The sequence below is a fragment of the Nomascus leucogenys genome, chromosome 13, assembly GCF_006542625.1.
Source record: "Nomascus leucogenys isolate Asia chromosome 13, Asia_NLE_v1, whole genome shotgun sequence".
NCBI lineage: Eukaryota > Metazoa > Chordata > Mammalia > Primates > Hylobatidae > Nomascus > Nomascus leucogenys.
In genome coordinates this window covers 47,468,122-47,483,581 of record NC_044393.1, presented here as the reverse complement: position 1 = coordinate 47,483,581, position 15,460 = coordinate 47,468,122, and the positions used below count along the sequence as shown (strand labels likewise).

Genomic DNA, 15,460 nt, shown 5'->3' with positions numbered 1-15,460 from the left:
TGCTTTATAGAGATGGGGTTTTGCCATGTTGCCCAGGCTGGTCTCAAACTCCTGGGCTCAAGCGATCCACCCGCCTTGGCCTCCCAAAGTGCTGGGATTACAGGGATTAGCCACTGTGCCCAGCCCAAAAAATCTAGATTTTAATGAAAAAAAAAAAATTTCCATTTTTAAAAGGTGACTCAATTGCTTAATAACATGAGGTCAGTGAAACAAATTCCATGTGAAGGCCAGGTTCAGTTCACACAAGGCACCAGTTTGGAATTCCTCTCAAGACAGCCTAACAGACCTTGTTTGCTTATACCTTGCCCAGGATACAGAATTAAAGATTTGAATTCAAGATGGTCTTTCATTCCAACTTTTGAGTCAGCAGATGATATTCATTATCACTATAAATAGTCTGTAACTTCCAGTAGTCTTAGTGGGCCTCCTTTCTGACCAGAAAGAGATCAAGTAGCTGTCCATCATTCAGCTTCTTCCTTTAAAGTTAAACTTTGGTTTTATGTTATTCTTTACAGAGTACTAATACTAAGAGGAGCCCACAAGTACTACCAAGAATTCAAAAATTCTTCCCCAGTACTGCCCAATGATCCTTTCAAAGTTATATGGAGGCCAGGCACGGTGGCTCATGCCTATAATCCCAGCACTTTGGGAGGCTGAGGAAGGCAGATCACCTGAGGTCAGACTTCTAGACCAGCCTGACTAACATGGTGAAACCCCATCTCTACTAAAAATACAAAATTAGCCAGGCGTGGTGGCGCATGCCTGTAATCCCAGCTACTTGGGAGGCTGAGGCAGGAGAATCGCTTGAACCCAGGAGGTAGAGGTTGTGGTAAACCGAGATCACGCCACTGGACTCCAGCCCGGGCAACAAGATGAAACTTTGTCTCAAAAAAAAAAAAAAAAAAAAAAAAAAAGAAAAAAGAAAAAAAAGTTATATGGAGAATAACAGAGCTGTGTAAATAGTCACCGGTATAGGAACCAATTTATGCCACCCAAGAACACTGGAACTCCAATACTTCGGAACTCAAAAGGTTTCGGGACTGGGCAGGTATTCTAGTCTTGCCAAAAAAAATCTAAGTTAGAAATCACAAAATGTTCTTGGTAAGTTAAATTTACTGCCCATTGTTGACAGGTGGAAGACATATGTTACTGAATGCACATAAAGGACACACAGATATGTCTGGTTTTGGGGGGAGTCTGGTTGTCTGCTTCAGGAGACTCAGCCAGAATTTGTCTGCCTAAGAGAACATTCTCCTAGGAGGCCCATGAACTAATTTTCTATATGCTAAGTGAGAGTGCCTCCTTGCCTAGGCACTGTTACATAAAATTAAATATTTACCTTCCCTTACAAGCCATCACTTTCTACCTAATATCTATTTATTTTCTGTCTTTGTTACAAGTCACTATTTTGATGCTGAGGGCATTGGGTAAAAAATCTCTCCAGGACAGGGCCACTATCTGTGCGGCCCCCCTCCCACTCCTTTTTCTTGGAATGCAGTTTACAATGCACACAAAGAGGCGGGACTAATGCTTTCTCAGGGTGAGATCTTATCAGGTGAAGTGTATCAACTGCCACTAGTCAACTGGTTTTGACCTACAGAGGGCAATTTCATGTGGTTCAACATATTACCACATGATCAACAGGAACAGGGACATGAATGTTTAGAGAACACCAGCTGCCTCTAGATCAGCACTGTCCAGAACCTTCTGTGATGGTGGAAACCATCTACAGCCACGCTGACCAACTTGCGACTACGGAGCACCTGAAATGTGGCTAATTTGACTCGGAAATTGAATTTTTAATTTTACTTAATTTGAATTGTTTTAAACTTAAATTGCTACTTGTGGCTACTGTATTGGACAACACAGTTCTAGACAGCGGCTTTTTCAGGCAAGAACTAGGTCTCACTTGCAGTGTTTGAAGGCCCATCACACAGGAGACCCTTGGTGAAAAAAATGAAATGAAAAATACCTTCAGCACTGCCAGATTTTCAAAATGTCTCCCCACCTTCCTGCCACTGAAGCTCTTAATTTTGATCTTCAAGTTCTGTGTCCTCCCTTGGGTAATTACTGCCCCAGGAAGGTGGAGGTATATGGCCAGGAGGGAACACTTGGAAGGCCTGGCCCGCATCGCCTAGCAACTGGTCAACAGGAACTGGCCTGACAACCTTCTGACCAGCTGGACCTCCACGTTCTCATCCACTGAATGGGTGACAACCATTCCCACCCTCTACAACAGGGCTATTTTAAGGCCTAAATGTAAACCACAGTTGTGGAATCTGATTCTAAAAAGTGAACCTTAAAAACCAAGTTGGGCTCAGCTTCATTTATCCAATGCGACAGCTGGGAATAGTTTTAACAAGTATGTGGGGGCTGTCCGCCTGGTGTAACCAGTATTTATCATGTTATAGGCCAGGCCTTAACCACTGCAGGCCCAGCATGCACAGACGGACAGCACAGTCCCTGCCTTCATCATTCTGACTTGACCATTATTTTTGTTTCTCCTGAAACAAGATTTTAGCAAAGAAAAACTTGCTGTCTCAACAGAACTGTTGATCCTCTATGTGTCATTCATCTATTAGTTAAAATTCCCAGGGCTAAAAAGACAAGAAGAGTCTGGAGTCCCGACACTTTTAAAAGGTGTCCCTGCTACATAATAAACCAATACTCCAATTCAATCACTGGCATTCAACCATTTAAACTGAGTTTGCTGCTATGTAATTATTGCAGCCTGTTGAGTTAGGGCTCATTGCATTAAAGAGCATAATTGCTCAAATGTGACTTAATTTAAGATTTATTTAAAACTCTCCCATCACCAAAAAATATTCATACACCATGATACCACTGTAACTTCTTAATCTCTCTGTAAATGTTCAGAGGCAGATTCCTAAGTATGAAAGGTAAGAGTTGTTATAGTGCCTAGAGCTCTAAACCCTCTGCTTCTAAACCCCAAGATCCCTTTTTGATTTCCCCTCCCCCAACCTTAGCCTCCTCCAGGCCTCCACTGGCCCAAGATCCCTGCAAGCCGGCTTTGCGGTGCTCCATGCAAAAGGAAAACTTCACCTACTAGGAGGTCTGCCCCGGCCTTTGCTTCAACAGAGAGGGAAATGGCACCTCCAGGACCTCAGAACCGGAAGCTTCTTTCTGGAAGGGAAAGTGGTTGGCAGATCATAGTGGGAGTGACCTTTGGCAAGTTCATAAACGAGTCAAGACATCACACAGTAAGTGACATGCTGCAGGGTCACAGATTTCTCTAGGTGTCGGATTAACAGGAAGTTAAATCAAACATGGAGTGTGAGGAAGGAGGCAGGGGCAGTGGGAGAATGCCCCCCAGCTGCACAGGGAGGGCTAACATTCGCAGTTGTTCTTCCTGGGAGTGCCAGACAGACGTCCTGGGTCTCTGGGGACACCCAGTTCTGAAGAGGTATCTAATGTGAGATATAAGGCCCTACCAGGCCCATGTCTCCAAATTCCTGAAAATGCCATCCAGATGGCCCCTACCCTGAAGGTTCCAGCACGCAGAGTGAACAGCTGAGCAGTGACGTGGGAGGCTCCTCAGGTCCCTCAGAGTTTCATTTCCTTGGTGCTTCCCAGTCTCTCCTAACCTCTGACCTCCCAGAGTAATTGCCAAATTGCCTTCTGTTTGTACAAGGTCCCAGCATTTCCCGGCGTGGCTCCCGACCCTGTGAGTGGGTGGTGCTGTCTCCAGGCCGCAGATAAGAAACTAGGGTTCAGAGGGGCTATGGGACCTGCGAGTAGGCGGCAAGTACGTGGCCCGGGGTGTAGAACCCTGGCTGTGCAACTTCTGCAGCCCCGCGCCCGCCGCAGTGCCGGAGCCAGGCCCCACCGTCCTCCCGTGTCCCGCACGCCCCTACAAACGCATCCCAATTGAACAGCCAACACTTGTGGCTCCTTCCTACAAGTGCTGGGTCTCCACAGCTTTTCTCGCAAATCGAAGCTAACAGGAGCCCCGATTTGCAGATAGGGAAATGGAGACCCCGAACGAAACAACTTGATCGGGGTCACCCTCGCCGGCCAGGACACTCTAGAGCTAAAACTCGCGACTTATTATTAGGGGAGGGGTCCCTGAAGCATCGCGGGCGCCCCACTGGAAGCGCAGACCCCGGCCTGCCTCCCCTAATCAGAGCGCAGCGGGAGAGCCTGGAGAGCCGGGCGGGCCGGGGCGGGCACCAGGCCGGGTGCCAGCGCGCTTGGCCGGCCCGGAGGTGTCCGCTTCCGCCCGGGGCTGGCACCGCCGGCCCATTCATCGTGGCCGCGGGCGGGGCGGGCCGGGCCCCGGGCGCCCTCGTCCCCCCGCCGGGAGCCCTCGAGCCAGGCTCCGCGCAGCCCAGCTGGGGAAACGGTGGCCCCGGCCCCGCCGCCAGGGGGAGCAGGGAGCCGCCTCCCGCACTCCGGGAAGTTGCCACCGCGGCCGCCCGGCGTCCGTGCAGTGGACAGACCCGGTCCCTGCGCCGCGAGCCCTGCGGCCCCGGCCCGCCCCGTCGGGGGCCGTCCCAGCCCCGCGAAGAGCCAGCGGGCCGCGGCCCGGGACCGGCGCGCTCGGCCCGTGGGCCCCCATTCAATCCCGCCCTCCTCCCCTCGGCCGGCCTCCGCCGCCTTCCGCCCGCACCCCCACCCCTCCGGCCCGGACTCCAGCCCGGCAACGTCATCCGGCGGCTTCCCGAAACTTAACCCCTTCCTCCGCCAGCTGTGCGCCGCCCCGCCCCGCCGCCAACTTTCTTCGCCCAACTTCGGAGCGCGCTGGCCGGCCCGACGGCCCTGCCGGGAGGGAGGAAGGCAGGGAGCGGTCGCCACGTCGCGCCCGCCGGCCGCCGCAGGTCCCCCGACGGCGAGGGCCGCGGGGTCCACACCACGGGGCGCGCCCTGCCTACGCCCCTACACTGCACTCACCCGGCACCCCCGCCCCGAGTCCGACCCCGACCCCGATGGTGCACCGCCGCGGCGGCGGGCGGCGGGCGGGCCGGGGGAGGGGCCGCAGAGGAGACGTGTCACTCGCAGCGCGGCCGGCCCCGGCCCCCCGACGGCCTGGCCCGCGCGCGGCCGCTGCAGGGCCCGGCCAAGTTTCTTACCTGGCAGCCAGAGACGCGAGAGGGAAAGAGAGAGGGCAGGAGCCGCCGCCTTCGCCGCCGCCGCGGAGCCGGGAGAGAGGAGCCGGCCAAGCCTCCGCCAAGAAACCGCCCCCGAGCAGCTGTAGACGCCGCGACCCTGACGCCGCCCGCCCCGTCTGCCGTCCGCTCCGGCCGCTCGCTGGCTGCGTGCGCGCGTGTGGAGTCGTGGCACTTTCTGCCTGGGAGCTGGCGAACGGCCCCCTCCGCCGGGATCGCCGCCTCCTGCCTTCCCCACCCGGGCCAGCCATTCATCGAGCCGCCTCTTCCCATTGGTCCGCACCCCGCCACTCTGCCGGTCGCTGGCCAGTCAGGACGCGGGCGGCCGAGCCGCGGCGGCGGCCATTGGGCAGAGAGGAGGGTCTCCACCTCGGCCAATGGGAGAGGGGAGGAGCTGCGGGGAGGTGAAGGGGGCAGGGCCGGGGAGGGGCGGGGCCGAGCGGCGCGGCGCTCGGCCGTGCGCGGGGCGGGGCGGAGCAGGAACGCCCCGCCCGCCGAGGGGAGGGGGTCTCCGGCCAGCTCCGCCCACAATGGGCCCGCGGAGCTCCCAGCAGTCTCTGACTAGGATCCGGCTCTGCCTAGGCGGGAAGCACAAGGTTCGGGTCCCGGCGGCCCCGGGCCTGCGCCTCTGGATACCGCTGGGCTGACATGGCGGTGGCTGAACAGGGTTGCGCAACCGCGAACAGCCAAGGAAGCTGCTTTATTTAAACCCAACTAACTTCGCCCGAAGCAGCGCCCTCTCGGGCCGCCGGGTATGAGGACAAGCTCTGCTGGGGGTCAGCCCAGGAAGAGCAAGTTCTTAACATCAAAGAGATTGCAATTAGCACCAGAATTTCCTTGAGTAAATGGAGGAATTGGGGTGGAAGAGCCAGAAGGTGCACGAGGAATTGAAGCGGATGTCATCGCCCTCGTTGTTAGGGAGGGTACAACTGAGGCACGGTCTATTTAAGATACTCAACCAAATCGCAGCCGGCAGAGCAATAATTACAATCCACTCTGTGGCGTTTTATTCCATGGGATGGGGAAGGTGAGAGGTTCTGACCTAAGAAAACCCATCGTGTCCCACAAAACGGAGCAACTGGTACTTCCTCATTCCCTGACTTTCTCCCCAATATCAGCCGACACTCAGTCTTCATAATCAATCAAGTCTTTAAATTAAAATAATTTTAGGCTTGATTTTTAACCATTATGTCAGCGTCTCTTAAAGCCAACCCTTTGAACTTGAGCCAAAGCCAGCTTCTTTGGAATTTTGGATTCTGAGTGACCAAAGGCTGCCTAGACTGCACCACATCACTTCCCTAGCTCCCGTTGCTGCAGAATCCTGTGCTTAACATCTATTTCTCGGACAATTTTCAATCTTCCCTGCCCCCATTTGTCACTGGTAGTGTACTAGCTGTTGTTAGAAAGATGTGAAAAATACAAGCCTTCATGGGGAATAAAGAGGGATTGGGTTGAAATTAAACCGTTCATTCCTATTTTTAATCTTGGCGGTTTCTTAGCCCATTAATGATTAATCAACAGGAATTAACCTGGATTAACTCTGGAACACTCAGTCATTTTCCAGCAGTGAGACCCTGCTTCAGATGAAAGTCAAGAATCCCAGCTTCTGGCTGGCAATTGCTACCAGTGAGTCCTACTTGACCAGGGCTGGGCCATCTAACCTTTCTGAACATGGGTATACTCCCTTAGGACAATCACTCCTTCCTCTGGGTTTTAGGGAGGAAATTCATTCATTCATTCATTCATTCGTTCATTCACCAGTGTTTATGGAATGCCCGGTATACAGTGCTAAGCTGGACAAGCAGCCTAGAATGACACATAGGTCCAGAGAAGACCCAGCTGCCCTCAAGGGCCTGTCCAGGGGCAGGGACCTCCTTTATCCTGTTCACTGTTTATCTTTTTCCAGAAGCAGATCCTGGCAGTAGGGTTTGTTCAATCATTCATTTGGGGGATAATCATAAGAAACATTGGTGGAGAAGTGGGATGAGCCAGAGCCAATAAGGGGACCAATATCAAGCCTGTGACTGGTGTGGGCACACAGGGCTCGGCATCTCTGGGGATGCTGTGAAACTGTGTAGAACACGCCCCAGAGACGTCCCAGCTGAGGGGTGAGGACCTGGTTATCCACCCACTCCTAGTCCTCAGTGGTTAATGGCACTTCTGGGGGGACTTTAACCCCCGCGTCACATCAGGCTGGAGAAAGCCTTGCAGCAAGAAGCCCTTGGCAGAAGAGTGCCCGGAGGCATGTCGGGGGCCACGGCAGTGTCTGCCACACTGTGAACCAGCGTCCGACACAGCACCTGCACAGAAGAGAGGCTTGTGTATATATGTGTTCTGCAAATACTGTCCCATGAGCAATAACATTACAAAGTCCTTAGGAGTGAGGAGTGTTTACAGAAAAGGGGCTCCCTGTTTGTTCCCTTACATAACTTAACATTTGATTTGGCCTCAACACAACATTTGTTTCGGGATGGAAGAGCAGCTCTGTCTGAGCCTTTGCATTTCCTCTCTCCCTGCCCCTCATCTGCCCACAGCCAGCCCCAACGTGCTGTGAAGACTTCCAGCCTCATCATCCTCATGCCCGGTGAGCAAAGAAATCAGTCCCACTGCACCGGGCTCTGTCAGGGCTGATCTGCCCACCCTCAGGGTGGCACGACTTTGACAACCACTGCTGTGCCTGTGGACACCCATCTTTAACCCCGTGCAGCCTCCTCAGCTCTCCCAAGGCATATCTGGGAAAAACCAGATCCATCCCTAGGACTAGATGGACAAGGGTTTCCTGTGGTGGGAGTGAGAGGCATCCCCCTAGGCTCAAGTCTTCTGCTAAATCATGCAGCACGCCAGCAGCACGAGAAAGCCCATCCCACAGTCCAGCCTCCAGGCTGGGGCTCTCAGATGGGAACAGGTCATTTCAACGCAAAGTCAGCAGTCTGGGAACCCCCAAGTGGGGGGAGTTACCCCACCCTGAGGGGAGCAGAGGCTGACGGCAGAGGTGTGAAGAAGTGGGAGGTAGCCAGGCCAAAAAGGGCACACTGGCGTGGAACAGCATGGGCAAATAAGGCATGATGTTAGCCAGGTGTGGTGGTGTGCACCTGCAGCTCCAGCTAGCAGCAGGATTGCTTGAGCCCAGGAGTTCCAGGTTGGAAGAAGAAGAAAAGAAGGAGAAGGAGAAAGAGAAGGAGAAGGAGAAGGGGCGGGGGGAGAGGATGATCTGAGATCACATCATCTCAGTTTATCTGTTGAACAACTCAGTTGTTGGCAAAGCCTGAAGGGTGAGGGACAGGCTGGGAAGAGCTGATTCTACACAGGTGATCATAAGGGAAACAGGGAACTTCCCTGGGGTGGTGCAGATGTTTCATATCTTGATTATAGTGATAGTTACATGGCTGTGGTAAAACTCATCAGATTGTACACTCTTAAAAAGGGTACATTTGGTTTGGAAGCAAATTATGCTTCAATCAACCTGACTCAAAAAAAGGATGTATTTGGTTTTAGTTGTGTATTAAAAACAAATAAAGCATTATTATTAGAAAAAAATTAAACATACAAGAATAATTACCTAATATGGTCCATTAACTCATGACAATAAATTGCAAATATTATCTGAAAGAGTAGACAGGAAGATGGGAATATATTATATCTTACAGTTTAAAAAGAGATTTTGCCTTGTCAAACAACTATGAAAGGATGACAAATGACAAGTACAATAAAATATCATGTGAAAGTAAAAGCCGCTGTGATAATACAGAACATGTTTAGGTCTCTTGTGCCAGGTACCATTTGAGACACGCTACAAATATGTAAAGTTATTTAACCCTCAGTACAACCCTATAAGGGAGTTAGAGTTATTATTTCCATTTTAGAGATGAGGAAACTGAGGCACAGAGAGAGCAAGGAACCTGCCCATGTCACAGGGCTCGTCGGAGGAGGAACGTTGATCCCCAAGGCTCATGGCATAACTTTTGCATTCAGTGCCAGGTCATGGAAGGTGTGCTGTGCCTGTAGAAGGGGCAAGGTTTGAGCCTAATCCTTTGAGAGTGGCAACTCAAGGAAGGGTTTGTGACTGATGACAGCTGCGATGACTCCTTTGACATTCTATATTTTGGGTGGATGCTAGGTTTGGGGCCCACAAGGTTGTAAGACCCACAATAGCTCAGGTGAGAGGTGACAAGGGCTGGAATGGGGCAGTGGCAGGGGTAGGAGGTGCAAGGTCCTTCAGGAGGGGTATTAGGACATGAAGTAGTAGCAAGTGAGGCTTGGAGATCAGCAGGTGTGAAGGAGAGAGGGGTTACCCATGAGCCCCTGTTTCTGGCCTGAGTGATAGGGAGCATGGTGGTGTCACTGCTGGGGCAAGGCACACAAAAGAATGAGCAGGTCAGGGACAGAAGCTGGGGGAAATGTTGTATTGTATTTTGACATGTTGGATTTCAGGAGCCTGAAGAAAGTCCAGGTGGAGACAGTGTTTCCGTAGGTCTGAGGCTCAGGGGTTGATGTCAGGGTCAGTGATGCAATTAGGAAACCTAAGCATACCCTTGGTGGTTCAGACCCAAGGACAGCAATGACCATAACCAGTGGATAGGGTGGGAGTTGCATGTGGATGGGAACAGGAGAAAATGCTTGACTCCTGAATAGAGAAAGGAAAAAACCCACAAAAGAGTATGTATCAATCAGCTTTTGCTATGTAACAAACCACTCCCAAACTCAGTGGCTTAAAACAAGTGTGGTTTCTTATTAGAGCTCACACATCTGTGGGTCAGCTGAGGCTTGGCTGATCTTGGTCGGCTCACTCATAGGTCTCTGGGTGGCCTGGGAGCTCACCTCCAGCCTGGGCTTGGCTGGGGCACCTTACAAGCTCTGCTGTACCTGGCTCACCCCCTCTTCCTGTGATCAGCAAGCTGTAAGGGGCATTCCCTTCTCATGGTGATGGTTGAAGGAAAAGAAAATAAGCAGAAATAAATACACAAGGTGTATTGGATGGGTAAGCCCAGATTCAAGGGGTGGGGAAATACAGGGAAGGGTAAAGCAATGGCACCAGTGATGCAGTCAACTACTGAGTCCAAGAAGGAGAGATGGGAAAGGTAAATCAGGTGAGGATGGCCTCAGCAAAGGAAGAGAGTTTCAAGAATGGGGGATGGTAAGCACTGTTAAATGTAGCCTGAAAATCCAGCAAGATGAAGACCGGGGCATATGGCAACTCAGGAGTCACCAGGGACCTTGGGGAAACAGCTTTAGAGGAGGGGTGTTTGGTAAGCATACCACCAGATCGTGGAGGGCTAAGAAATGAATGGGAGTGGAGAAGATAGAAGGAGTGTACATCCATTCATCTGACAGATGAATCCAGCTGAGGACCCACTCCATGTCAGTCACTGTTCTAGGTGCTGGGGAAAGAGCCACGAACAAAGGAAGGGTCTTCTCTCACGGAGCTCACATTCTAGTGGAAAGAGAGACAGTAGACAAAGCAACCAATAAATAAGTAAGATGAATTGAAGTGGTGCAATGGGCTACAAGGAAATGAGAATGGGCTCAGGTGATGGAGAGGGACGGGGATTTGGAGAGGGGGAGTGCAGTGGATGTGAAGAAGATGGACAGAGAAAGCCTCTCTGAGGAGGTGATGGTTGAGCTGAGACTTAAATGATGAAAAGAAGCTGATCTTGTCTTGGGAAAAGGAAGGGTAAGTTGAAAAATCCTGGGTCAGGAAGGATCTTAGCAGCTGGTTCAGGGAACAGAAAGAAGGTTGTGTGGCTGGAGCTCATGGGCAAGTGGAAGGGAGAGAAAGGAAGGGGGTCTGCAGGCAGGAAGGTCCCAGACCGTGGAGGCCTAAGGATACCATGGGAAGCTGAGGTTGGGTGGGAGCTTTAAGCAGAAGAATGATGCAATCTGATGTGCATTTTCAAAGATCACTTTAGCAGCAATATGCAGGATAGGTTGGACAGTGTAATGGAGGATTCAGGACTCAAATTAGGAGACTGTTCCAAGATTCCAGGCAAGACATGGTTGATGATGTGCTGGTAAATATTTAACAACTGGCTCTTGGGTGCAGATGGGGATGAGGGCACTCCCTGATTTACAGCATCTGCCAATTTCTGTGGTGTAAATATTCCCATCAGAGCCAATTGATTTCAAGCTATGGAGTCATTGAAGGCAAAGATGGGAAGAAATTTGCAGTAGTACACCACTGTCTACTATTTCTACCATAAAAATATGAGAGACACAAATCATTCCAAGAGTATAGATAATAGTAAAATGTAGTAATTAGGAAGTGATGGTTTTGAGTATTTATTACCTTTGTTTTTAATATGATCTATTTCATTTTAAGTTTATATAATTTAATTTTTAATAATGACCATGTTTAACCAACTGCTGGAAAAATTCCTAAAAATGTAACAATCAGCTGTCATAAGCAGGCTGGCTCTACCATACCACTAAATACAATAGTCATGTGGATCAGAGTGGAATGTGTGTGTGTGTGTGTATCTGTGTGTGTGTGTGTGTGTGCATGCACACATGCACGCCTGAGTGCATGAGAAAGAGAGAGAGAGACCCAGCAGGATTTTTAAATGTTAGAAAAATGAGATGTGCATGTTCATGTTGGCATTTCTGCACACATATCATCTCCCTGTCTGAACTGTGGATTCATTAGGGTCAGTGGCTCTACCCAGTGTTTAATTATGAACACCTAGTCCAATGCCTTTGTCCTGGTAAGAATTCGCCCTACCTAGTTTAGGTCTCCCCAGAAGCGGACCCTGAGAAAAAGGGTTGGAGTGAAAGCAGTTGGAAGGTGATCCCAGGAATCACCAGTAGAGAAGTGGGGAAGAAAGACAGGGAATGTAAGAAAGTCAGTGAACAGTGCATCAACAGCAAGTTACCACTGTGAACAGCTGACGTGTAATCCCATTGAGGAACTCTCTTGCTTCCAAACTGAGAAGGAAGGAAGCAGAGTACTTATTCACCAATTCCTATTCATCACTGGTTGAAGGCTGCTCCTGGAGGCATTAGCTCTCTGGTATTTCCAGCCCACACCTCAGAGAAAGCACTTAGGAAGAAGGTTGCTGGTGTTTGCAATCACAGGCTGTTGATATGCACAAGAATGGCAGAGGGGATGTGGGCAAGGTGCCAACAGTGTCTGCTCCAAAACTCATAAATATTTATTTAATGAATGAACAAATAAATGAATGAGTGTAGGACCGTTTGAGCTTCTTTAAACACTGACTTAGAGTTTTAAAACAGAATGGAGGCTGGGCATGGTGACTCACCCCTGTAATCCCAGCACTTTGGGGGGTCAAGGTGGGCGGATCACCTGAGGTTAGGAGCTCCAGACTGGCCTGGCCAATATGGTGAAACCCCCTCTCTACTAAAAATACAGAAAATTAGCTAGGCATTGTGGCGGGAGCCTGTAATCTCAGCTACTCAGGAGGCTGAGGCAGGAGAATAACTTGAACTCGGGAGGCAGAGGTTGCAGTGATCTGAGATCGCACCATTGTACTCCAGCCTAGGCAACAGAGTGAGACTCCGTCTAAAAAAACCCAAAAAGCAAAAACCAGAATGGAGAGCCTTCCATTCCATAGTCAGCACATGTATCATGCACTTTTGCAAAATTTAGATCAGAGGACCTATGTGATATCCCAGACAATTAAAATTCTGCAATAGTTTTACTCAAAACCGGAGCAATGTAGTTACACAACAAAAATCTCTATAGACTATAGCAATTGTTAAAACAAAAATAAAGTATACTCAAAGGAAATAGATGTAAGTGTGAACCCAAGTTGCCAATTTTTGTGGCTGAAAGTGGTAGTAAAGGAGAACTTGGGAGAAGAATATTTGGTTTGTTCTGTGAGTGATGTTAGAAGTGAGCTTACAGATAGGAGTTTTTGCAAAAAATGACAATGATTGACTTAGTGGCTGGTGGTGAGTCCCCAGAGAAAACAAGAAAAACCAAAATAATAGATGAATGATATTTATCTGACACTTTTCTGTTTGTAAAGTGCTTTGTAATAATTGTTACTATAACCATTATTATTATTACCCTCACTTCACAGGTGAGGAGTTGAGGTTTAGAGAAGTACAGTTGCTTGCTGAAGCCTTCACATTGATAGATAACAAAGTTAAATAAGCCCTGAAGACTCCAGAAATGGCACCTTTGTAGGATACATCTCTCTGCCTCTCCCACAGAAATGCCAATGGAGAAATGAGCAGGTATAACAGACCCTACGTGAGTTAACGAAACCTTTCTCCTTTCTATTGTCCTTCTAGGACGCCATGCATCTTCCCTTCAGTGCACTCATTGAATAGTAGCAAGCACTTAGTAAGCTGTCAAAAATGTTTTCATTGAACCAATGACACTGTCTAGCTGTGCTGTCCAGCTATGGTGCCTTAAGAATTCTGGATTCACAACTCCCTATCTCAGATGGGAAGTACCAGTTGGAAGAAACATTTCATGGCCCTGAGGTGTGCCTGGCTTGACTAGGTGCCTCACATTGGACATCTTGGGATAAAATCCAAGGTCCACTGAGTTGGAAGGCACAATAGGGCTTCATCTATCCATCCCTGAGCAGAAGGCATTCTTAACTAGTCCAGCTAGTTGGACAACTTGGCTCTTCTCTAAGATTACCAGAGATGAAGAGCTCAGGACTTTGACGTGTAGTCTAGAACTTCATCTACCATTCCTGGTTTAGTAAACTCATTCATTCAATAAATATTTATAGAGCACTGCTGCACACTACAGTCTATATGAGCTGCTAAGAATTCAGCAGAGAACAAGACAAATAGGACCCCTACCCTCAGTGGGTTGATAGTCTAGTGGTGATGGGGGATGGGGGGAGGCAATCAGTATTTCAATAGATGGATGCTTAATTTGTGGTAAGCGCTCCAAAGTAAATTCACAGGGTGAAGTGGTATATGGAAACTGTGAAGGACCCAGCTGTCTTTTTCCCCCCTGCTTTCTCTTTCCAATCCATCCTGCTCACATTTAGGAAACTTAACATTCCAAAACCACTACTTCTATCTATTCTTGTCTCCCCTTCAGGAGCCTAAAATTGTACCCACCATGTCAAGTCTCTGTTTCTCTGCCTGACTTTTGTGGACCTCCATATACCAGTGCCCCTGACATTCACCAAGCTCCTCCTCTTCCCGTTTGTACCCCATGTGCCCCTGCCCAAAGCACACTCCCTGTAGCCTTGCATGCCATTCTTGCCCTCTCATCTTTCAAGAGCTGTCTTTGGTCATTCATCCTGTAGTTGGTGCTAAGTTTGCCAGGTTTTAAAACAGAATGGAGACCCTCCTGTTGATAGGGGTGCAAAGTTGGATTGAACTTGGTTATTCTCTGCCCTTGAAGAGCCTATGGAGCTGATTCCTCCACAGGACTCCTGAATACATAGCTACCACTCTTTTCCTCTGCCCCACCAACTCCCTTTGGAGACCACCACAACACAACTGGGCACCTGAGTTCACTGCTAGATTCTGTACATAGCAATCCTGACTCTTCAGCAAAAAAGCTTATAAAAGGCCTGAGTCATCCTTGTTTTTTCCTTCTGAACTCCCTGTGATTTCAGTTCTGCAATGAGTTAGTTTTAGCTTCAGGAAGTCCTTTCTTATGTCTACCTTAAATCACTTCTACATCACTGTGCACTTATTTCTTAAAGTCTTATTCTTCATGGCTTTAGGGCAGAGCTTTGGCACTCTGCTCAATGCTGGGTCTCTGCTAAGTGTTCACAAAGTGCCTGTCACTTGATTAGTAAGTGCCTGGTACTTAAAAATCATTATTTGATTCCCTTCTCCAGGTTCTTCCCTCCAGACTTAAAATCTGCAGCTTCTTAAACCTTTCTTCCCCAGCCACTTAATCATCATGTGACACTTCTCAAATTCTGTTAATCAGCATTTTTTTCTTTATTTTTAAATGATTAGTGAGAGTTTTAAAGAAGGCCCTTAAACCAGGGGCAAAAAAAGAAAATATAGTAGAATTCGGAAAGGGTCTACCAGGGCAATTGAATTCAGCTCCCTGTCTTTAGCCCTGCAGGCCCTTCTGCCAGCTAATAGATCAGGCCAACTGTCCCAGCTCAGCACAATCGTCCCAGCCTCTGATCTGAATGTGCACTGCAGAAAAACTAGATTTGGAGAGATGAGAGCATAGCCTGCAGCCCCATTGGTACTCTTCTTCAGAATGCTACTCGTCACTGTGGTCAGAAAACTCCAGGCCAGGGCAAAACTTACTTAGGTGGTTGAATTTAGGCAACTTTTCATTCTTCCTTTCAGTGCCATTTCCTGGTGAATCCGCAGATTCTCATGAAATTTTAGGTGCTCTGTGTGTGTGTTTCTGTGTGTGTGTGTGTGTGTGTGTA

General features: G+C 49.2%; 1 protein-coding gene across 6 annotated transcripts in view; it reads right to left on the bottom strand.

The window, feature by feature from the left end:
- RRBP1 (ribosome binding protein 1) overlaps positions 1 to 15,460 on the bottom strand; it is a 79,891-nt gene that overhangs the window by 63,626 nt on the left and 805 nt on the right. For 3 of the 6 annotated variants that reach the window (XM_030825790.1, XM_030825789.1, XM_030825791.1), the window contains exon 1: positions 5,091 to 5,167. The exons of 1 other annotated variant lie outside the window; for it this stretch is intronic. The gene's annotated coding sequence lies outside the window, so the exon portion shown is untranslated. Of the gene's footprint in view, positions 1 to 3,067; positions 3,145 to 5,090; positions 5,346 to 15,460 lie in introns of those variants that run through there. 2 more of the 6 variants (XM_030825787.1, XM_030825792.1) reach the window with 2 other exon arrangements.